The following is a 21,386-nucleotide window of genomic DNA, read 5'->3' as shown; positions in this document are numbered from 1 at the left end:
AGCAAAATTACTTTTGGAAATCATCTATCCTGTCAATTCCCTTTTTAATTATTACACAGGATGTGGTCAGTGCTAACAAGACCATCTTTAATGTCCATCCCTAGTTGCCTTGAGAAGATGGTGGTGGACCTTCTTTTGAAACACCTCGATCAGATAACTCATGTTTCGGGAGATTTGCTCAGTCTCTGATCAGACCCAAGGTAATACATGGAACAGGAAAGACAAATCCACAGCAGTACTTTCAGTTAAATTGTAACTACAAGACTAGGATAAACCTGGTAAAAGAGAAGTTCAGAACGAAGGTCACAGCAGGAATTATCAGTACCTGACATGGTGGCCTGGGGAGGGTAGTAGAGGCAAAAAACACTAAAATGAATTAATTTAAGCAGTTAGATATTGTGATAAGGGAATCTTAAGTTTCTACTGGAAGGATAACTTCGATGGGTCAAATGGTCTCACTGCTCAATATTAATGTTAGTGATCCAATCTAAACACTGGGGAACTCAGCCACTCCCTACTGACAGTATTAATGTGATTGGTATCTTTTGGGACTGAGCAGCTGAATCTTCCCCATCTCAAGTTGTAAACAATACATTTCTCCAGCATTTTCTTTCTGGTTTCCATTTGAAATCTCCCATCATCTCACCTCCGATTTGCTCTTCTCAGACATGGCCTTGCCCTCTTCACTATCTTCCCTGTCACTCTGAGTTTTGCCCATCCCTCCTGAGGTTGGCCACCTTATTTACTCAACTTTTCCCTCCAATTTTTGTGCCCTTCTCGATCCCTCAGTCTTTTCAATGGTTTTGCCCCCGGGACTACTTTTTTCTTCCTTTTTTCTGTCACCTCACGGGGCTAAAATGAAGCCCAATGTGAGTGAAAGGCTTTCCTGTCAGCGGCAGTGTTTAGTTTATGTGGCACTAATATCTGAAGCGGTCTTTTCTTCTGACTTTCCCTCAGACTAACACGACCTGAGTCTCTTTCTCACTAAAAGTAACCCTGCCAGCTCCTGGGTTTTCTTCAGCATATTTTTTCTTCCTTTGCTGGTCAGAAATAATGTTTGACCGGATTATTTTTTGTTCAGCTGCAATCCCTCAGCATTTGCCCTAAAACATGTGAAGTGAGTGAGAATGTGCTTTCCCCGCCCAGTCCTCCTCCTCCTCCTCCCCTTTGAACCAAGATGGCAGCGCGGGGACGTCCCACATTCCTTCACCAAGATGGCGGCCGGTTGCCGGAGTAACCCGGGTTTGTAGCTGGGGAGAAATCCTTCAGCAAGGTGGCGGACAGTCGCCCCGCTCACCCGGGGGCAGGGCCGGGGCCGGGCCTGGCGCTGCGACGCAAACACGAGGCCCCGCGGGGTCTTATTCCCGCCCTTTGTCTTTGGGCCTTGGTTCAAAGGGCGCGCGCTCGGCCTCCCTGGGCGCGTGAGGTGGGCTGTCTCGTCACGCCGGCGCTCGCGCCCTGCTCAACCCTCAGCCGCAGCGCTCTGATTGGCCGCAGCGCTGTTCACAGCGCTGTTGGCCCCGCCCCGGGGGAGGTGGGGCTATAAATAGAGGCGGCGTCGCCTGGCAACGGGCAGAAAGCGGGAGGCTGCAGGAGGGGGAGGAAGTGTGAGGCTGGGCGGGCCTTTCACAGGGCGGGCGGGGAAAGCACATTCTCACTCACTCACTTCACACGTTTCAGGTCAAATGCTGAGGGATTGCAGCTGAAAAATAATCCGGTCACAAATTATTTCTCAAGAAAAGGAACAAAAATATTCTGAGGAAAAACCAGGAGCTGGCAGGGTTACTTTTAGTCAGAAAGAGACTCAGGTCGTGTTAGTCTGAGGGAAAGTCAGAAGAAAAGACCGCTTCAGATATTAGTGTCACATAAACTAAACACTGCTGCTGACAGGAAAGTCTTTCACTCACATTGAGCTTCATTTTAGCCCCGTGAGGTGACAGAAAAAAGGAAGAAATAATCGTCCCGGGGGCAAAACCATTGAAAAGACTGAGGGATCGAGAAGGGCACAAAAACCCGAGGGAAAAGTTGAGTAAATAAGGTGGCCAACCTCAGGAAGGGATGGGCAAAACTCAGAGTGACAGGGAAGATAGTGAAGAGGGCAAGGCCATGTCTGAGAAGAGCAAATCGGAGGTGAGATGAGGGCAGATTTCAAATGGAAACCAGAAAGAAAATGCTGGAGAAATGTGTTGTTTACAACTTGAGATGGGGAAGATTCAGCTGCTCAGTCCCAAAAGATACCAATCACATTAATACTGTCAGTAGGGAGTGGCTGAGTTCCCCAGTGTTTAGATTGGATCACTAACATTAGTATTGAGCAGTGAGACCATTTGGCCCATCGAACTTATCCTTCCAGTAGAAACTTAAGATTTCTTTATCACAATATCTAACTGCTTAAATTAATTCATTTTTGTTTTTTGCCTCTACTACCCTCCCCAGGTGACCATTTCAGGTACTGATAATTCCTGCTGTGACCGTCGTTCTGAACTTCTCTCTTACCAGGTTTATCCTAGTCTTGTAGTTACTGTTAAGTATGTGTATTGTATTGAACAATTAACACAAAGACTTAAACGTATAACTCAAACAGGTCTTTACTGGTTGGAGGTAGGGACTATACGTAGGTCTTTACTTCATGCCCACAGGCGGGAACTGAGGGGAGATCAGTACCCACAGTACTATTTATACCCCTATGGCCAGGAGTGGTACTGCGTATCACTACGCCCTACAAGTAGTGCAGTCCTGTCCATAGGTTCAAAGTAGCACACATATTATATACACAACATTCCTCCCTTCTTAGCTTTACAGTCATCTCCCCATTTAACATAACGTAATAACATATATACATATATAACTTCAGGTTTACATAACAGAATAACATAGATACATAGATAACTTCATGTCAAAACAGATCACAGATTCAGTCTCTGCGGAAAACAGTTCACAGATTCAATCTCTGTGGTGTAGTCGGTTCACATTGCTGGAGTGACTCATTCAATAGTCCTTCCATGGATTTAACAGTTTGAACTTCCGAACTGAATTGGCTCCGTTCGGAGGGACCACGTGTGTGATCTGGTAGAGGTAATAATGGTTCAGATGGGTCATCTTCTGTTTCGACTTTTCCTTTTCTGCTTCTTGGAGACTCTCTGGGCTCCACTGTCAGCTGCCAGCTGCATGCGCAGTTCCTCCTTCTCTTCCTCCTTTTTCCATAGTAGAGCCACCTTCTCCCGATGTTCCGTAGACTTTCGGTGCTCCTCCATGATTTCTGTATGGTGGGAGTCGAAGTTACAAGTTGGGCAGGACAGGACATAGTAATATTCGGTGTCGTCCTGATCTAGGCCAGCGAGAGGGTCTTCTATTTCCTCCATACCCAGCTGGGCATTAGCCAGCTTTTGTTCCAAGTCCAGACATCTTTCCTGAAGAGACTTCTTCATGCGTACCTCTTCATCCAGCTTTTTCTGGGCTTCCAGCAAGTCGTTTACTAATGACCTCATTTGAGATTTTACTACTTCAACTTCTTTTGGAGATTGATTGATCGGACTATTCAATCCCTCTACCGGAGCAGCTGTTTCAGCGGTCTGTTGTTCTACGTTGACGTGAGTCAGCGCACTTTTGGCATCCAAGGGCTGCTCTGTTGCAGTCATCTCAGTCTGTGTTGCCACCTCAGCTCTTCCAATAACCTTTGAGAGCTCCGAACCCCTTTCGTTTGAATATTGAAGTTTGTGTTCAAGTTTTTCCCATTTCAGAGTCCTGTCCTTCAGCATATGCAGGAGTTGGCTGACCGTTAACTCCTCTGACATCAGATGTTTTGTGTGCTCCTGCTCCATTTTCTCCATCAGCTGCTTCTGTTGTCTTTCCAGATTCTCCAACTCTATATCAAAGAACTCTTTCGTTGCATTCAACTCTTGCTCAAAACGGCGAAGCATTTGTTCTAATTGCTGTTGTAGTTTGAAATGGAGTTGAGTTCGAGCCCGGTGTCCCTCAGAAATGGGCACATCAGTAGACTTGCCAGACTCAGAATCCACAGTTAAACTATGTTGTTGTTGCTCAGTGGAATTCTGTGCTGAAACTTTGTCTTTTGCACCTGAGTTGGGCTTACCATCATCCGTTCCAGAGTCTGGGCCGACTATCTTCACCGAGTTCTCACTCGTTATTGTTTGTAGGAAATGCCAGTCCATATTCATTTTCCTAATCCACTCCCGTCCTAGTAGTGGAGGACCTCCTTCAGATATCACATATAAGTCCATTATTTGACTGTCTTCGCCCTTGTGGACCACTGCAACCTCTATTTTCCCGATGGGGTACACTCTTTGCCCCGTGTATGTTTTCAATATAATCCCCGTATCCTGTAGGGGAATATGTTGGAATAACTTTCCGTAATCTTTCTTATTTATGACCGTCAATGCCGATCCAGTGTCCAATTCCAGTTTTACTTGGACTCCTTCTATCTGAAGAGTGACCCAAATTGTCTGGAGGTCTGCACCCTTACCAGCGTTGAGTACTCTTAAGCTAGCCAGTTCATTACAGCTTAAGCTAGCCAGTTCATTACTGCTAGCGTCTGAATCGGACTCCTGTTCGGTCACCTTGTGTACCTTTGCGTATTTTCCTTGCGGTGACTTCTTGTTGCTGGTCTTCTTCCCTGACCTGCATACTCTAGCTATATGTCCAAGCCTACCACAAGTTCTACATTCTTGGTTTTTAAACCAACACTGGTTCTGATCATGCGTTGTCTTTCCACAACGATAACATTTGCCAGAACTCACACCCAATTTGTGTGCACTGAGCTCCGGTGACCGTAGCTGCATTACTGCCGTGCCTCTCGCTGCGGCTTCGTGTGCTGCTGCCATAGTGACCGCCTTCTCAAGCGTCAGCTCATTCTCCTCGAGCAGTCGCTTTTGTGTATCCTGTTTAAATAAACCACACACAAATTTGTCTCGTAGTGCATCTGTCAATCCCGTTCCAAACTGGCAATATTTCGCTAATTTACGCAATTCCAGCAAATATTCAGCATTGCTTTCATGCTGTAGCTGCCTTCTGTCGTAAAATTTAAATCGTTCCGCTAGCATCAGCGGCGTGGGGTTTAGATGATCTTTCAGGACAGTAACAATCTCATTGAATGTCTTATCCGTCGGTTCATCTGGTGATAACAGATGTTTCAATTGCCCGTATGTCTTCGCACCCATTAAATTTAATAATGTTAGAGCTTTATCTTGGTCACGAATTTTATTGGCCTTACAATAATTTTTTACTCTTTCAACATATATGGCCCAATCTTCGAGGTCACTATCAAAGGTGCTAATATTCCCGTGTTTAGGCATTGTAGATTTGCAATTTCTCAGATTTTATTTTGTTTACTTGTTATCAAAGATGGCGGCTTCCCGCTCTTGCCGTCGTCCTCCGCCCACAAAATGGCGGTTTTCCCGCGCTTGGCGGTCTTCACCTGTCCCCCGACGCCGTCTCCCTTCAGCCGGGAGGCCATTGATGCAGAATTTATTCAGGTATTTAAAAGTGGATAGATACTTGGGTTGTATGGATATTAATTGAATGAAGAATTATGGGAAAAATGAGGTTAAAAGAGTAGATCTACCATAATTAACAACATGGTGAAACTTGCTGAATGGTCTTTTGCTGTGTACCTTGAAGTTACCAGACTGATCTCGACTATGACGTTCGGGTGAGTGTGGATAATGTCACACTGAGGGGGAGGAATCGGAGGCATTCACTACGGGTGTCCTTGAACAACTGGCTCAAAAACAGCAGTACCGAAAAACCTGCTGTAAGGGTTTTGTCTACAATTGGCTCTGGAATGTTACATGTGAGCATAAAGAAGGTGAGGAAGAATAATTTAGAAAAGGGGATGGTGTGTGGTATCATTTTTAGCCATTTTGTTTTGCCTTTCCAGACATCCTCTGGAGCATGGTAGCACCAACACTGATTGTAGAAGGTCTTGAGACAACTTTCCTTCAAGACATTTCAACATCATGCTGCCATGATATTGATGGCTTCCAATAAAGGCTGGCTGTGCCGGCACATTCAAGTGGTGTGGAGGATATTCTTTTAAAGATTGGCAGATCTGACAGGGTAGCTAATCTTACAATTGTAGTTTGTGAAGATTACAGATAAAATGCCTAGATGTATCAGAAATTACATTCATTTTATGTCTCCAGATTCTAGAGAAGCTGAAAGACATTGCCATTTATCTTTCCAAAGACGATTGGGCAGAGCTAAGTGAATGGGTCGACATCCGTTATAAGAAAGTGCAGCAGAACTATGAAACCATGCTTGCAGTAGGTTTGTACAAGATAAATTATTTTCTTGCTTTCAACATTTCTCTTTTCCTCTCCTGAACACTCTGATTCATACTGCCATACAATTCTTCCAATATTACACCCAAGTGGATGTTCTCCTCATATGTGGTTAGATATTTTGGCTGGAATTTTCCATCTCACAACTGCTGGCACACATCAGGAACACATATCAGGAAATGCAGCACCCCCATCCTGTGATTCGCTGAATATTAATTTACTTGCCTTGAAAAAATCCTGTCTGAGTGTATGTAGGCTTGTGATATGGGGGACAGTGCAGCTGATCCTGATCTCACCTGACTATCAGAACACCTCCTGTTGTACCTGTGCGGCTTTCCCCCCACTTTTTGTACAAAACTACTAAATGATTGTCATTAAAACTAAATGAAGAATAAAAACAGTAAATATTGGAATAAGGGAGGAAAGCTCTACATCTCAGATGCCATCAAGGACCTTCCTTTCCCTCGGTACTGAGAGTGACCGTCAGCTGCCACAAATGTAAATCTTCCTTTGGACTCTCCAATGGGTCCAATAGGGATCAGTGGCATAAAAATCTGGGAGAACAGGACTCTTAGAGGGCATGGACCTGAGTGCTGTGCTCCCAGCTCCCCAACATAACATAAAAGCTCCTTTTCCTCTGATCAGTCTGGGCTGGATTTAAATCCAGATGCCATTGATGAAAGGAAAGCCTCTGTGCTGCTCTTACCTGATATTATTCTAAAATGGTTCGATTCAACAGATGCCTTACGTTAGTAAGTTAAGTCAAATTAAATACAGGCAATTATCAACTGTAGATGATTGGAATATTTTAATTTTCACAGGATTGAATGTACCAGATCCAGTGTTCATGTCAAGACCTAGGAGTGGGCACCAACCCCGTGTGTATGTTTCTTGTGACTCGGATGAGGAGTGGACGCCTAAACTTCTTGTGAAAAACCCACCAAGTAAATTGGATGTGTTTTCTTTGTTAAAGCATTAAATGTGCTTTTTTAACACCCTGAATATAACCAGTTTGTCCAGCAACTACTACATATTTTTTGTCAGCAGGCAGTTACTTTGAAGTTTTGGAGAGCTGGAAATATAAGTAAATTGTTTGATCACATTTTCCCTTATACTTGTGTAAGTTTTCTTTACTTTTTATCTGCATAATATGTTGATTCTTTTTTGGGCCTGAATAAACAAGATATTTTTAGAATCTTCATGTTGTTAACATAAATAAACTGACAGCTGAGATTATCTCAATCACACTGATGTCTTTCTTTTTTTAAGAGTTGAGATTCTTTAAGCCTCTCCTTAAGAATGAAGATACCAAGAAGCCTAAGAACGAGAATACCAGAAAGGTAATTCAAAGTGAACAGAAATTCTTACAGACTAATAGTTCAAGATGAAAATAATCTGCTAGATAATCACGGCAGGCCTGTCAGCATCTGAAGGATATATCGATACAAGTTCCCACCCAAGCATTAACCAGTCTTTCTCCTTCAGACACGAATTGAGCTGCTACACACTTCCAGCATTTTCTGTCTTTATCTCACATTTCTACCAAACAATTTTTCTTTTTCATTCTGCTGCATGAGAGCCCAATTTACAGTCCATGGTGCCTGGCAACTTGGTCCTATTTCTATTTCATTCTTGGTTACTTGTCCTTGAAATTCATGGCTCGGAGAGTTGGAAAGGTCTCTTAGCGCTGTTGGTGGAGAAATCCTCCACCAGCATCCCAAAATCTGTGAAAATCAGCAGCTTGAAATATCTGAAAATTAATGGTATGAATTTGATATGTTGCCCATGATGCTCCATAATATGGATCTAGCTGGTTCATGAAGACAAAACTCCTTGGTCACTGCTGCTGTACTAACATCTCAAGGTTTCTCTTCCTGTTGTTGTAATCAAGAATTGCAATTCTCATGTTGGGAACTAGATATGAGAAACACAATGTCCAGTGACGCAGGGCTGAAGAAACATTCGGCCTTAATTTTGGTGACAAGCATGGCAGATACTTTAAATGAAATTGTATCTGCTTCTAGATCCTCCATTGATTTCCTCTCGCGGGCTCTTGTCTCTGACTAACCTTCTGTAGCTATGATGCTTCATGAACGAGCAATTAGCTTTTACTTCAAGAAGAATGTTCTGTGTGCAAAGTGGTTTGAATCTAAAGTACTTTTCTCCATGTGTGGTACGACAAGCCCAGGCAAATTCAATTTTGAATCCTGGCTAATTTTATTCCCTCCCTTGCAAAAGGGTGCTGAAGTTTATGTAATAGGTTTACCATATTTGCTGAGATCAGTATCAGTACAGTACAGTATCAAAGAAGGGAATCTGATGTGTGTGGCTTAGCACTACACTGGGGAGCAACTGCATTTCCCCAGTTGGGTAATTGGGAAGCTCTGTTTATTAAATATCCTACAATAACTAATGGAGAGGAACAACAGACAACTGCTTTGACTTGTAATGCAGGGAGTCCTGAGGCAGCTATTGTCTACTTCAGGTGCTGTGAGGTACATTTTCACTCTCACATTCTGCATTTCAGAACCAAAAAACCCCGTCACAGATTGTGTCCCATTTCGAAGTGGCTGAAGATGAAGTTTTCCGAGGCATCACTGAGGAAACTGCTTCAGCTAAGGAAGAGACTGTTTCAGTTCAAAAGCTCAGAATAGAAACGAGCACCTTGGTTTGTGAAAGTGAAGCTCGTAGTGAATCCAATAAAGGTATTTGTCCTGGAATAAAGGATTTCAGTGAAGTATTTCTATTTTGAATAATTGAGGGTATTTTAATGAGCAAGAGATGCTCTATGTTGATAATGCCACCACACCAGTAGTCATTCAAATCAGATTAACGCAATATCTTGCTGATTTATGTAAAGAAAGACTTGCATTTATATAGCGCCTTTCATGACCACTGGACGTCTCAAAGTGCTTCACAGCCAATGAAGTACTTTTTGAAGTGTAATCACTGTTGTAATGTAGGAAACATGGCAGCCAATTTGCGTACAGCATACTCCCACAAATAGCAATGTGATAATGACCTGATAGTCTGGTTTTTTATGTTGATTGAGGGATAAATATTGGTCAGGGACACCGGGGATAGCACCCCTGCTCTTCTTCGAAATAGTGCCATGGGACCTTTTATGTCCACCTGAGAGAGCAGACGAGGCCTCGGATTAATGTCTCATCTGAAAGACGGCACCTCCGACAGTGCGGCACTGCCTCAGCACTGCACTGGAGTGTCCGCCTTGATTTTTGTGCTTAAGTCCCTGATGTGGTACTTGAACCCACAACCTTGTGACTCAGAGGTGAGGGTGCTACCCACAGAGCCATATATCTTCAGCATCTCCTGTTCAACAAAAAACAAGCTTTACATGTAAGAATATTAAAACTAATTGGTTCAATTTTTGATCCTGATTTTCTGGATTTATTCCACAGTTGTCTGTACTGGAAAGATCTTGGGGTCAGCAAATGAGGAAACCACCAAAGAGACTGAAAGCAGAAGATACTGTTTGAGAAACAGAGAGAGAAAAGTTTACACTGAAGAAAGGGAACTTTGTGATGATGATTACCTGTGTATGTGCAAAGCAACCTATCCATTTCCTCAGGGCAGGAATAATTATTGGGTGTTTTGGTGTGATGACACAGGGGCCTTGGTAGGCCAGGGGATTGGTGGAGCAATACAGCATGTCAGAGTGGTGGGACACGAGTGCAGGCCTCTGTTTGCCCACAAACAGGCACCGATTTTCATTTTTCCATGAAGGAATAACAATCACAAATATGATCCCCAAAATATTGATAATAATTCTGGAATTCTCTCATGAAATATATGAATTTCAATAACCATAAACTAATGGCCCTGATTACAGGGAATAGCAGCCCCTTGTCTAAGATATTGAAGCATCCTATACCAGCCTGCAGCAGGACCTGGACAACATCCAGGCTTGGGCTGACAAGCGGCAGCTAACATTCAAACTTATGAATGGCAAGCAGTGACCATCTCCAAAGAATTGATGATGCAGCCAGAATTAAGTTGGGTGTCAACATGGTTTGAAAAGAGGTGTGGGGCTAAGATGATGGCATAACTGAAAGGGCAAATTTGAGAAGTGGCACTTTCCCCTGGAAGAATTTCGATCACCTAGATGGGTCGGAGAGGAATTTCCCAGATTTTTTTCTCCTATTTCTTATGTTCTTATGTTCTAGCGTGATTTGCCTGATGGTTTAGGGGGACTTTTGTTACTGGATATGCAGGTTGAAATTCATTCAAAGAATGAGGAAGCTATAACCTATAGGAAGTAATTCAGCCTCCTTGTGCAAAATTCTCTTCCTGCCCACTCCTAATCTTATCTGGTGTGGCACAGCTTGGAGATACTGTTGACAGTTTTTGCATTGCTGTTGTTAATTGTGGTCAGTACTGCCTTCTTAGAGTTAAGAACCGAACATGTCGCCCAGAACAAGCCCTTGTATACAACAGAGTGGGGGAAGACCTGACTGGCACTGGGTGTAATTTTCATAGAGGGAAGATGCCCCAAGTGTTTTCCCCAGCTGATAGATCACAGAAATATCATACTTGTGTGTGCAGACTGAATTGCAATCAAACAATGAGGAAGATCAAATCTACGATAGGTAATCTATCCTTTCTCAGTACTATCCCCCTTCACCTTCATGAACACTGAATAATGAATTGAAATCCTGATCCATCTTTAATTTGTATTTTATGTGTTAGTTTGTGAAGACTGCGAGGCATTTTTTATTGAAGAATGCCCTGTGCATGGTCCTCCAGTGTTCATAAAGGACACGGTGGTCGAATTCGGTCAGCCAGATAGAGCATGTTTAACCCTTCCGGAGGGTCTCAGCATAGCGACTTCAAAAATTCGAAAAGCTGGTCTTGGTGTATGGAATGAAGGGCAGGTTATTCCCAAAGGCGTTCACTTTGGACCCTATGAAGGAGTAGTATCAAATGAAGAAGCAGAGGCTGTCAGTGGGTATTCATGGGCGGTAAGTGACTGCTGTCGTTATCAAGTTCCTTATTTTATTTTTTTTAAATTCAGGACTTATTGGAATTTATTTTCTATAAATTATCCAAGGTTCCCATTCCTAGTTGCTGTTCAGTGAGTCCTACTGGTAAGTAGACAGCGAGTGAAGACAGAATTAGTCTTTGCTGTGAGGCCTCTTGTGTTCACTTAGCCTGTCAACACATGGAAATGTTCACAAATGAAGAATGTATTACTGGGTGTGTTTATTGTAGGGCTGGGAGCAGCCACGGAACTACCCGAACATGACTCACCACCATCAGGAAGTGAGAAAGCAAACATGCTCCTATCTGACTGAAACCCACCAAACACCACCACAGAGGAAACAGTTGCAATTCACCCCACTGAGACCAAAGGTGTATCAAAGTTCACAGCACCTTCCCCACAGCTGATAGTGTCAGTGCTGAGAGAAAAATCCTCTCTCCACACAGACAAAGATCCTCTCACGGCGCTGAGGCAAAGTCAGACTCCCAACTATTTATAAAAACTCTGCCACCTGCCCTGCCTCCAGCTGAGGCAGCATGTTCACACTCGGAAACAAAATCCCTCACTAGAATTCCTCCCCCCCCCCCGCCCGCCTGTTGAGGCAATTATTGAATTCCGTGGCCGCGAATTTCGAAGTTTTAGCGCTCTCCGTTCAGGCCGGTTTTGCTTAAAAATGGTGGCCGTGTGGCGTGCCGATCACAGAAAGGACACAATCCGCTTTCCGGTGTGTGGACTATAAATCAGGTGTCATGCCTTTCAGAAGGATCACATCTTTAAGAAACTCGATCTGCAACATAGTTAAGCCCAGAGCGGGGGAGGAGCAGTCGAAGCTGTGCACTGATGAAAGGCAGTCATACTTTGTGTAGTCTCTGACTCCATTTTGTGTTCAGCATGCAGCCTCAACAATTAAACCTTTTCTGTTGAACCTCTCCGAGTTCTGTATTTTTTGCTAGGAGTACATAGACTCCTACATTGGTGACCCCGACGCTCAGGACGACTCCTAAGCGTAACCATGGCTGACACAAACGCAGTTTCTGTGAAGCTGCCGGAGTTCTGGGAGAACCTAGCCACCGCCTGGTTCCTTCAAGCCGAATCGCAATTCCGACTCCGCGGCATCACCGCCGACGCAACGATGTACGACTACCTCCTCGCCTCCCTGGGCAGCTCCACAATCACGAAAGTCTGGACAACACTACAAAACCCTCCGGAGGAAGGCAAGTACGCACATCTCAAGGCCGCGCTCATTAAAAAATTCACAGCCTCCCAATTCTTGCGCAACTGCCACCTCCTCGACCTCCCGGGCCTCGGTGACTCCACGCCGTCAGACTTGCTCTCACACATGCTTTCTCTGACCGACGAGAAACCACCCGGCTCCCTCTTCCGCACGCTCTTTATCCGCCAACTACCTCCCAGCATCCGCCCGGCGATCATGGCGTCCAGCCTCACGGACCTCGAGGCCCTGGCCGACGAAGCCGATAAGATCCTGTCCACCAGCTCCAACCACGCCGTCACCCCCGACCTGGCCTCCGCAGCATCGGCGCGCGCTCCACCCTCTATTGCGCGGCCACACAACTCGGCCACGAGGCCCCCCAGGCCCCCACGTCCCCCAAGCCCTCCGACCCAGGGCTACTGCTACTTCCATACCCGGTTCGGCGCACGGGCACACCGCTGCAGCCATCCCTGCACGTTTCGAACCGCCCCCACACCGGCCTACACGATGGCCGTGGGGCAAGCAGGCGCACTGCTGTACGTTACGGACAGCGCCTCTGGACGCCGTTTACTATGCGACACGGGCGCGCAGCGCAGCATCATCCCCGCGTCCGCCCTCGAGATCCAGCGAGGCGGCCGCGGCCCTGCGCTGGCTGCCGCCAATGGCACCGACATCCGGACGTACGGCACCCGCACCGTCACCATCGACCTCGCAGGCTGCCGCTACCACTGGGAGTTTATCACCGCCAAGGTGCTTTCCCCGCTCCTTGGTGCGGATTTCCTGTGCGCCCGCGGCCTGTTGGTCGACATGCCTCGGCGCCGCCTCGTGGACATGAACACCATGTCACCTATCCCGGGCACCATGGCCCCCCCAACCCGCCGAAATGGCATGGCAGTGCCGCGCCCGCTCAACGGACGACTACTCAGCACTCCTGGCTGAGTTCCCAGCCCTCACCAACCCGACCTTCTCCGCGAAGGTTGCTAAGCACGGGGTAGAACACTTCATCCCCACCACAGGCCCACCGGTGTATGCCCACGCCCGCAGGCTGGACCCGGCCAAGCTGGAGATCGCACGGGCCGAGTTCGCCACAATGGAACAGCTCAGCATCATCCGCCGCTCCAACAGCCCCTGGGCCTCCCCACTCCACATCGTCACCAAACCCGACGGGGGATGGCGCCCCTGCGGGGACTACCGGCGCCTAAACGACGCCACCACGCCGGATCGGTACCCCATACCGCACATTCAAGACTTCTCGGCTAGACTGGCTGGCCACTCAGTCTTCTCCAAAGTCGACCTGGTGCGCGGTTACCATCAGGTGCCAGTCCACCCCACAGATGTTCCCAAGACAGCCATAATCACCCCTTTTGGGCTATTCGAGTTCCTCCGAATGCCCTTCGGCCTCAAAAACGCGGCCCAGGCCTTCCAGTGGCTCATGGACTCGGTCCTCCGGGACCTGAAGTTCCTCTTTGTCTACCTGGATGACACCCTGGTAGCTAGTTCCTCTAAGCAGGAACACATCGAGCACCTCCGCACCCTGTTCCAGCGGCTCAGTGAGCACGGGCTCATCAGCCCAGCCAAGTGTCAATTCGGCCTCAGCAGGATCGAATTCCTTGGCCACCACATCATGCAGGATGGAGCCATTCCCCTGTCCGCCAAGGTGCAAGCCGTCCAGCAGTTCCCCCGGCCTACCACCATCAAAGGCCTCCAGGAGTTCTTGGGGATGATCATCTTTTACAACCGCTTCATTCCCGGAGCAGCCTCCCTCATGCGGCCCCTATACGAAGCCCTCTGGGGTAAGAAAGACAGAATGGCGATCGAGTGGTCGGCGGATATGTTGACCGCTTTCGACTCGACCAAAAAGGCGCTCGCCGATGCCACCATGCTCGCTCACCCACAGCCCAACGCCAGGGTGGCCCTCACCACGGACGCCTCCGACCACGTGGTCGGCGCCGTGTACGAACAGTGGGTCGACGGGGCTTGGCAACCGCTGGCCTTTTTCAGCCAACAACTGCGCCCCCCGGAGGCCAAATACAGCGCCTTTGACCGCGAGCTCCTCGCACTGTACCTGGCAGTCCGCCATTTTAGATTTCTTCTGGCGGGCCGCCCCTTCCCCGCGTTTGTCGACCACAAACCCCTGACATTCACGATGGCGAAATCTGCGGACCCGTGGTCAGCCAGGCAACAACGCCAGCTCGCCGCGGTGTCCGAATTCACCACGGACATCCAGCACGTCTCCGGTCAAGACAACGTGGTGGCCGACTGCCTATCCCGCCCCGCCGTCCACGGCGCCCACCTGGCAGTGGACTATGCTCAACTGGCAGCGGAGCAACGCACCGACCCCGATCTGCTCTCCGCGCCCACAACCCTCCCAGGGCTGCGACTGACCGACGTCGCCTGCGGCCCGTCCACCGTCACAGTCAAATGCGACACCTCCTTGGCACAACCCCACCCCGTAGTCCTGACGTCCTGGCGAAAACGGGAGTTCAACATCGTCCACGACCTCTCACACCCCGGCACCCGCACGTCCATTAGACTGGTGGCCAACCGATTTGTCTGGCGCGGCCTGCGCAAAGATGTGCACATCTGGTCCAGATCCTGCACAGCTTGCAAGCGTGCCAAAATCCACCAGCACGTCAAAGCCCCACTCGAGGAGTTCACCGTGCCAGAAAGAAGGTTCGACCACGTCCACATCGACCTCGTCGGCCCCCTGCCGCCATCACAAGGTCACACGCACCTGCTGACAATCGTGGACCGTACCACCCGCTGGCCCGAGGCCATTCCACTGACGTCCACCACCGCCGCTGACATCGCGAGGGCGTTCATCGGTACCTGGGTCGCTCGGTTCGGCGTCCCCTCCGACATGACGTCGGATAGAGGCCCGCAGTTCACCTCTGATCTGTGGGCCGCCATCGCCCGAAACCTCGGGGTGGCCATTCACCGCACCACGGCTTACCACCCCCAAGCCAATGGACTGTGCGAGCGATTCCACAGGTCCATGAAGGCATCCCTCCGCACCAGCCTCGAGGACGAGGCTTGGATCGACCGCCTCCCGTGGGTGCTACTCGGCCTACACTCCGCGGTCAAGGAAGACCTGCAAGCCTCGGCGGCGGAACTCGTGTACGGCCAGCCGCTGCGCGTACCCGGAGAGTTTCTGCCCACCGCCATGACCCCCTGGTCAGCTGACCAGCAACGCCACGCTTTCGTCAACCGAGCACAATAATTCGCTCTGGTACCCACCAGCCGGCACAGCGAACCAGCAACCTGCGTACCACCTGTAGTGTATGTGCCTTTAAGAGCCCCATGTGTGCTGTAATGCCGGTAATGGCCACTCGGGCTATATAAGCCTGTATATTGTGTATATCCGTTAGTTCCCCTCCAGACTTTGCTTAGTAAACACCTATGAAACCTACTCCTGTCTTCAGTGTCTCTATCAACACACAGACACAACAGTGGCGACGAAGTGGAAACGGACTTACCTGCAATTCGGCAGCACCTCAAGGACATCGATTCCTCTGGCGTCCAGAAGAATCAAGAAAGTGAAAAAAGCTGTGGTTTCACCAGCTGGCCAAGCTGGTGGCAGGTACTGCGCTAATACTTCCTGGGCGTCAGGCTGGGGCTCCAGCGGCTGGTTTTACAGCTGGGCCAAGCAGCAAAAACGGAGGCAAGCAGTAACAGACGGGGAGGGAGCACTCGGGAGACGGCCGGCGCTGCAAACAGGTCGGCGTTCAGACCTAGAGAGAAAGTCCGGCGGGAACGAGTCTCCAACTGTAAATAAATAAATAAAAAAAGAACGGAAACCACGGGAAACAGCGTTGTCATCGGCAGCAGCGGCGGGAAAGCGCGGGAAGCGCCATATCTTTTCTGCAGAAAAGAAAAGCGCGGGAAGCGCCATATCTTTTCTAAGATGCCTAAGTCTGGCAATATTGATGCTTTTGATAGCGAGATAGAGGATTGGACCACATATGTGGAAAGAGTGGAGGTATATTGCACTGCAAATGGAATAGAAGATGAAAAAAAGCTTCAGTACTGCTGAATCTAATGGGCGCAAAGACATACGGGCTGTTACGAAATGTAATCACTCCAGCCAAACCAAAGGACAAGGATTTTAAAGAAATTGTTGATACCCTACAGGAGCACTTAAACCCAACACCGCTGCTGATAGCGGAACGATTCAAATTCTTCAAGAGAAATCAACACAAGAATGAAAGTAGCACTGATTACCTCACCGAATTCAGAAAGCTATCAAAACACTGCCAATTCGGGGCAGGACTAGCAGATTATCTTCGAGACAAATTCGTCTGTGGTCTCTTAAGTGAAGGAACACAGAAAAGGCTGCTTTCTGAAAAAGATTTAACACTGGACAAGGCTTTCAGTATGGCTGTATCATACGAAGCAGCCGCAAGAGGAGCTGCAGAAATACAACAAAAGACACAGGACTTCGGCACCCATGAAATGACACAGGGTTTCGAGAGATGTTATCGCTGCGGCAGATCCACCCATGACAAGAGGGACTGCTGGTTCAAGGACAAAGCATGCAGGCAATGCGGAAAGATTGGACACATTGCATGGGTATGCCGATCTGGACAAAATAAATCCACAGACAGGAAAAAAAAAATCAATAAAGAAAAGTACAGAAAGGTACAAATGATGACGGACAGTAGCTCCGAAGACCAGAAGAGCGATAGCGACTCCGAAAACAAGAGACTAAGCTGTCTCAAATTACATAATGTACTTGCCAAAGATGATTACCAGACCATTTGGGTTACCCTCACGATAGCAGGGTCCCCAGTTAAAATGGAGCTAGATACAGGATCAGCTCTGACCGTAATAAATCGACAGGATTACGAGAGGCTATTTCCACATATACCTTTAAAAGACACATCCATTATCTTAAAAACATATACGGGGCAGAAAGTATACCCCAAAGGAAAAATAAGGGTGCCTGTTGTATACAACGGCAAGGAAATACAAAAGTTGTATTTATACATTCTACAAGATGGTGGCCCACCGCTGTTAGGACGTGAATGGATCAGGAAAATACATTTAGACTGGCACTCCATTCAGGCACTGACGGTGACCAGTAAGAAAAAAACCGATGATGACGTCATACCTGAACGATTAAAAGACATCTTGGCCAACGCCAAAGAAGTGTTTCAAGAGAAACTAGGAACCTTGAAAGGCATCACCGCCTCAATAAAAGTGGAAGATGCAGCAATTCCCAAGTTTTTTAAAGCAAGACCAGTGCCATACGCAATTCGTCCAGCAGTCGAGGCAGAGCTGGAGAATTTGGAAAATGCAGGCGTATTATCCCAAATAGATTGGAGCGAGTGGCATAGTGGTTAGCACTGTTGCCTCACAGCGCCAGGGACCTGGGTTCGAATCCGGCCTCGGGTGACTATCTGTGTGGAGTTTGCACATTCTCCCCGTGTTTGCGTGGGTTTCCTCCGGGTGCTCCGGTTTCCTCCCACAGTCCAAAGATGTGCGGGTTAGGATGATTGGCTATGATAAATTGACCCTTAGTGTTAGGGGGATTAAATACGTGGGGTTACGAGGATAGGGTGGGATATGTGTTGGTGCAGTGGTTACGGGGATCGGGTGGGATGTGTGTCGGTGCAGGCTCGATGAGCCGAGATGGCCTCGATCTGCACTGTGGGGTTTCTGTGATTCTGTGATTCTGTGTGAGTGGGCAACACCCATCGTTCCAGTCATGAAGAAAGCATTGAATAATGATAAATCTGAAGAACAGAGAAAAATTTGCATCTGTGGAGACTTCAAGGTGACGGTAAACCCGGTCCTTCACACGGTACAGTATCCTCTTCCGAGGATAGAAGATATTTTCGCCTCACTATCCGGAGGGAAACGTTTCACCAAAATTGACTTGGCACAGGCATATCTACAGATGGAGGTTGAAGAGGCCTCTAAAAAATATCTCATGATAAATACACACAAAGGCCTGTACCAGTACAATCGACTGGTTTTCGGAGTAGCATCCGCTCCAGCTATCTGGCAAAGAGCTATGGAGCAAGTCCTCCAAGTGATTCCGGGTACTCAATGCTACCTAGACGACATCCTTGTAACAGGAGAAAACGACAACGAGCACCTTGCCAATTTGGAGCAGGTGCTCACTAGGCTGAGGGAACGGGGCCTACGAGCAAATCGCCCCAAGTGCGAATTTTTCCAAAATCAAATATCATATTGTGGCCACATAATTAATAATGAAGGGTTGCATAAGTCACCTGAAAAAATTGAAGCGGCTATAAAAGCCCCAGCACCTGAAAATGTTTCACAATTAAGGTCGTTCCTGGGATTAATAAATTATTATCATAAATTTTTACCGAACTTATCAACTCTTCTACACCCTCTTAATGAACCTCTACAAACAGGAGTGATTTGGAAATGGAACGAAGACTGTAAACGTGCCTTCCATAAATGCAAAGACTTAATCACATCCGAAGACGTTTTGGCTCATTACAACCCATCACTGCCAATCAGACTGGCGTGCGATGCATCCCCTTACGGCATAGGAGCAGTATTATCGCATAAATTCCCTGATGGCTCGGAACGGCCGATAGCTTTTGCGTCACGCTCATTGAACTCAACTGAGCGTAACTATGACCAAATCGACAGGGAAGCACTCAGCCTGGTATGGGGAGTGAAGAAATTCAACCATTACCTACACGGACAAAAATTTACCTTGTTGACTGACCATCAACCCCTCATCTCCATATTCAACCCTAAAAAGGGTGTTCCCATTATGACAGCGCAAAGGCTACAGAGGTGGTCCCTTTTTCTAGGGGCACACCAATACAACATAGAATACAAAGGATCAAAACAGCATGGGAATGCTGACGGTTTATCGCACCTACCGTTGCCAACGGTAGAAGAGGCACCTACAGTAGACCCAGTGGAGATGTTCCACTTAACCATAGTGGAATGTCTACCAGTAACAAATTCTGCCATTGAAAAGGAAATGAGAAATGACCCGACTCTCTCACGAGTCTACGACTTAACGGTGAAGGGATGGCCAGCACATGGCAAACCACTGTTGCCAGCATTCTCGCAAAGAAGAGAACAGCTGTCAGTATGCCGAGGAACCTTGATGTGTGGATCCAGAGTGGTGATTCCACCCAAACTCCAGGATAAAGTGCTAAAGGAGCTTCACGAGGGGCATCTGGGTGGAGTGAAAATGAAGAACCTAGCCAGAGCGCTTGTATGGTGGCCAGGTATCGATGTAGACATAGAAGAAATGACCAAGAGCTGCCTAGGATGCCAGAAGGTCCAAAACGCTCCACCCCAAGCCCCTCTACATCCATGGGAGTGGCCCTCATCTCCCTGGCAAAGGGTACACATCGACTTTGCTGGTCCATTTATGGACTCAATGTTCTTAATCGCGGTTGATGCACACTCCAAGTGGCCGGAGGTAATAAAGATGTCCTCCACCACCACGGAAAAAACCATCACAGTATTAAGGACCATATTTGCCAGGAATGGGCTGCCGGAACAGATCTGTTCTGATAATGGACCGCAATTTGTGTCCAAAGAATTCAGGAAGTTCTTAAAAAACAATGGGGTTAAGCACTACACGTCCGCCCCATACCATCCCGCCACCAATGGATTGGCTGAAAGGTTTGTCCAGACCTTCAAGAAGGCCATAAAGGCCATGGGTAATGAAGACATAAAACTTCAGCACAAGGTGGATAACTTCTTGTTCGCATACAGGAATGCAACACATATGGTTACCAACCAAACTCCCGCCATGATGTTCTTCAATAGAAGCCTAAGATGCCGGCTGGATTTGATCAAGCCCAACATCAGAAGGGACGTGGAGAACCGGCAATTTCAAGGCATGAATAAAATTCCAACTAGAACCTTCCAGATAGGTCAACAAGTTTTGGCCCGGGACTACCGTACCGAGAAATGGCAGCCTGGAACTATCTGCACACGACTAGGACCACTGATGTATACCGTGGACATCGGAGAAAGCATAATAAGGCGTCATGCTGACCAAATCATAGAGTCATCCGAAAAGGGACAACCTACACCACAACTCTATACGCCTAACGATGAAGTAGAGATACCCATATCTACCTCCGATCCGGTGATACTGGAACCCGATGAACCCAACACTGGCATTCAAGCCGAATCAGCCTTGCCAAAAGAACCTACTACACCACCAGAAACTACTACACCACCGAGGCGTTATCCGGACCGAGTCAGGAAGCCTCCAGAGAGACTGACTTATAATTAATTAACTGCAGCAATGTGTATATTATTTTTCTTATAACATGTAATTAATAATTACTTAAAATATTATGTACTGGTTAGCTAAAAGGGGAGGAATTGTAGTGTATGTGCCTTTAAGAGCCCCATGTGTGCTGTAATGCCGGTAATGGCCACTCGGGCTATATAAGCCTGTATATTGTGTTATATCCGTTAGTTCCCCTCCAGACTTTGCTTAGTAAACACCTATGAAACCTACTCCTGTCTTCAGTGTCTCTATCAACACGCAGACACAACACCACCTAGCCTGCACATGGCCAAATTTGTTTTCGTGCGCCATGACGCCCACCGAGGACCTCTACGGCCCCCATATGATGGACCCTACAAGGTACTCCAGACGGGGAACAAGTTCTTCCTCCTCGAAGTGGGCGGCAGAACTGACAAGGTGTCGGTCGACCGGCTCAAGCTGGCACACCTAGAGCCCGATGAACCCGTTCAAGTGGGCCAACCCCCACCGCGGGGCAGACCGCCTAAGAGCCCGACGCGTCCAACCGCCCCGCTCCCGACACCAACCGCCAAGAGCCGTTCTGGCCATGCCATCAAGCCGCCACACCGGTTCATACACTCCCTACTAGCAGATTCTGGGGGGAGCTGTGTG

At 47.7% G+C, this 21,386-nt stretch overlaps 1 pseudogene; it reads left to right on the top strand.

Moving 5' to 3' along the window:
* The first annotated feature begins 2,058 nt into the window (after positions 1-2,058).
* Positions 2,059-21,386, top strand: part of LOC147110212 (uncharacterized) — a 151,610-nt pseudogene continuing 132,282 nt past the window's right edge.

This window comes from Somniosus microcephalus, chromosome 12 (genome assembly GCF_052327205.1).
Source record: "Somniosus microcephalus isolate GS21.2 chromosome 12, FLI_Smic_1.0, whole genome shotgun sequence".
Lineage (NCBI taxonomy): Eukaryota > Metazoa > Chordata > Chondrichthyes > Squaliformes > Somniosidae > Somniosus > Somniosus microcephalus.
This window is presented reverse-complemented; position numbering and strand designations above follow the sequence as displayed.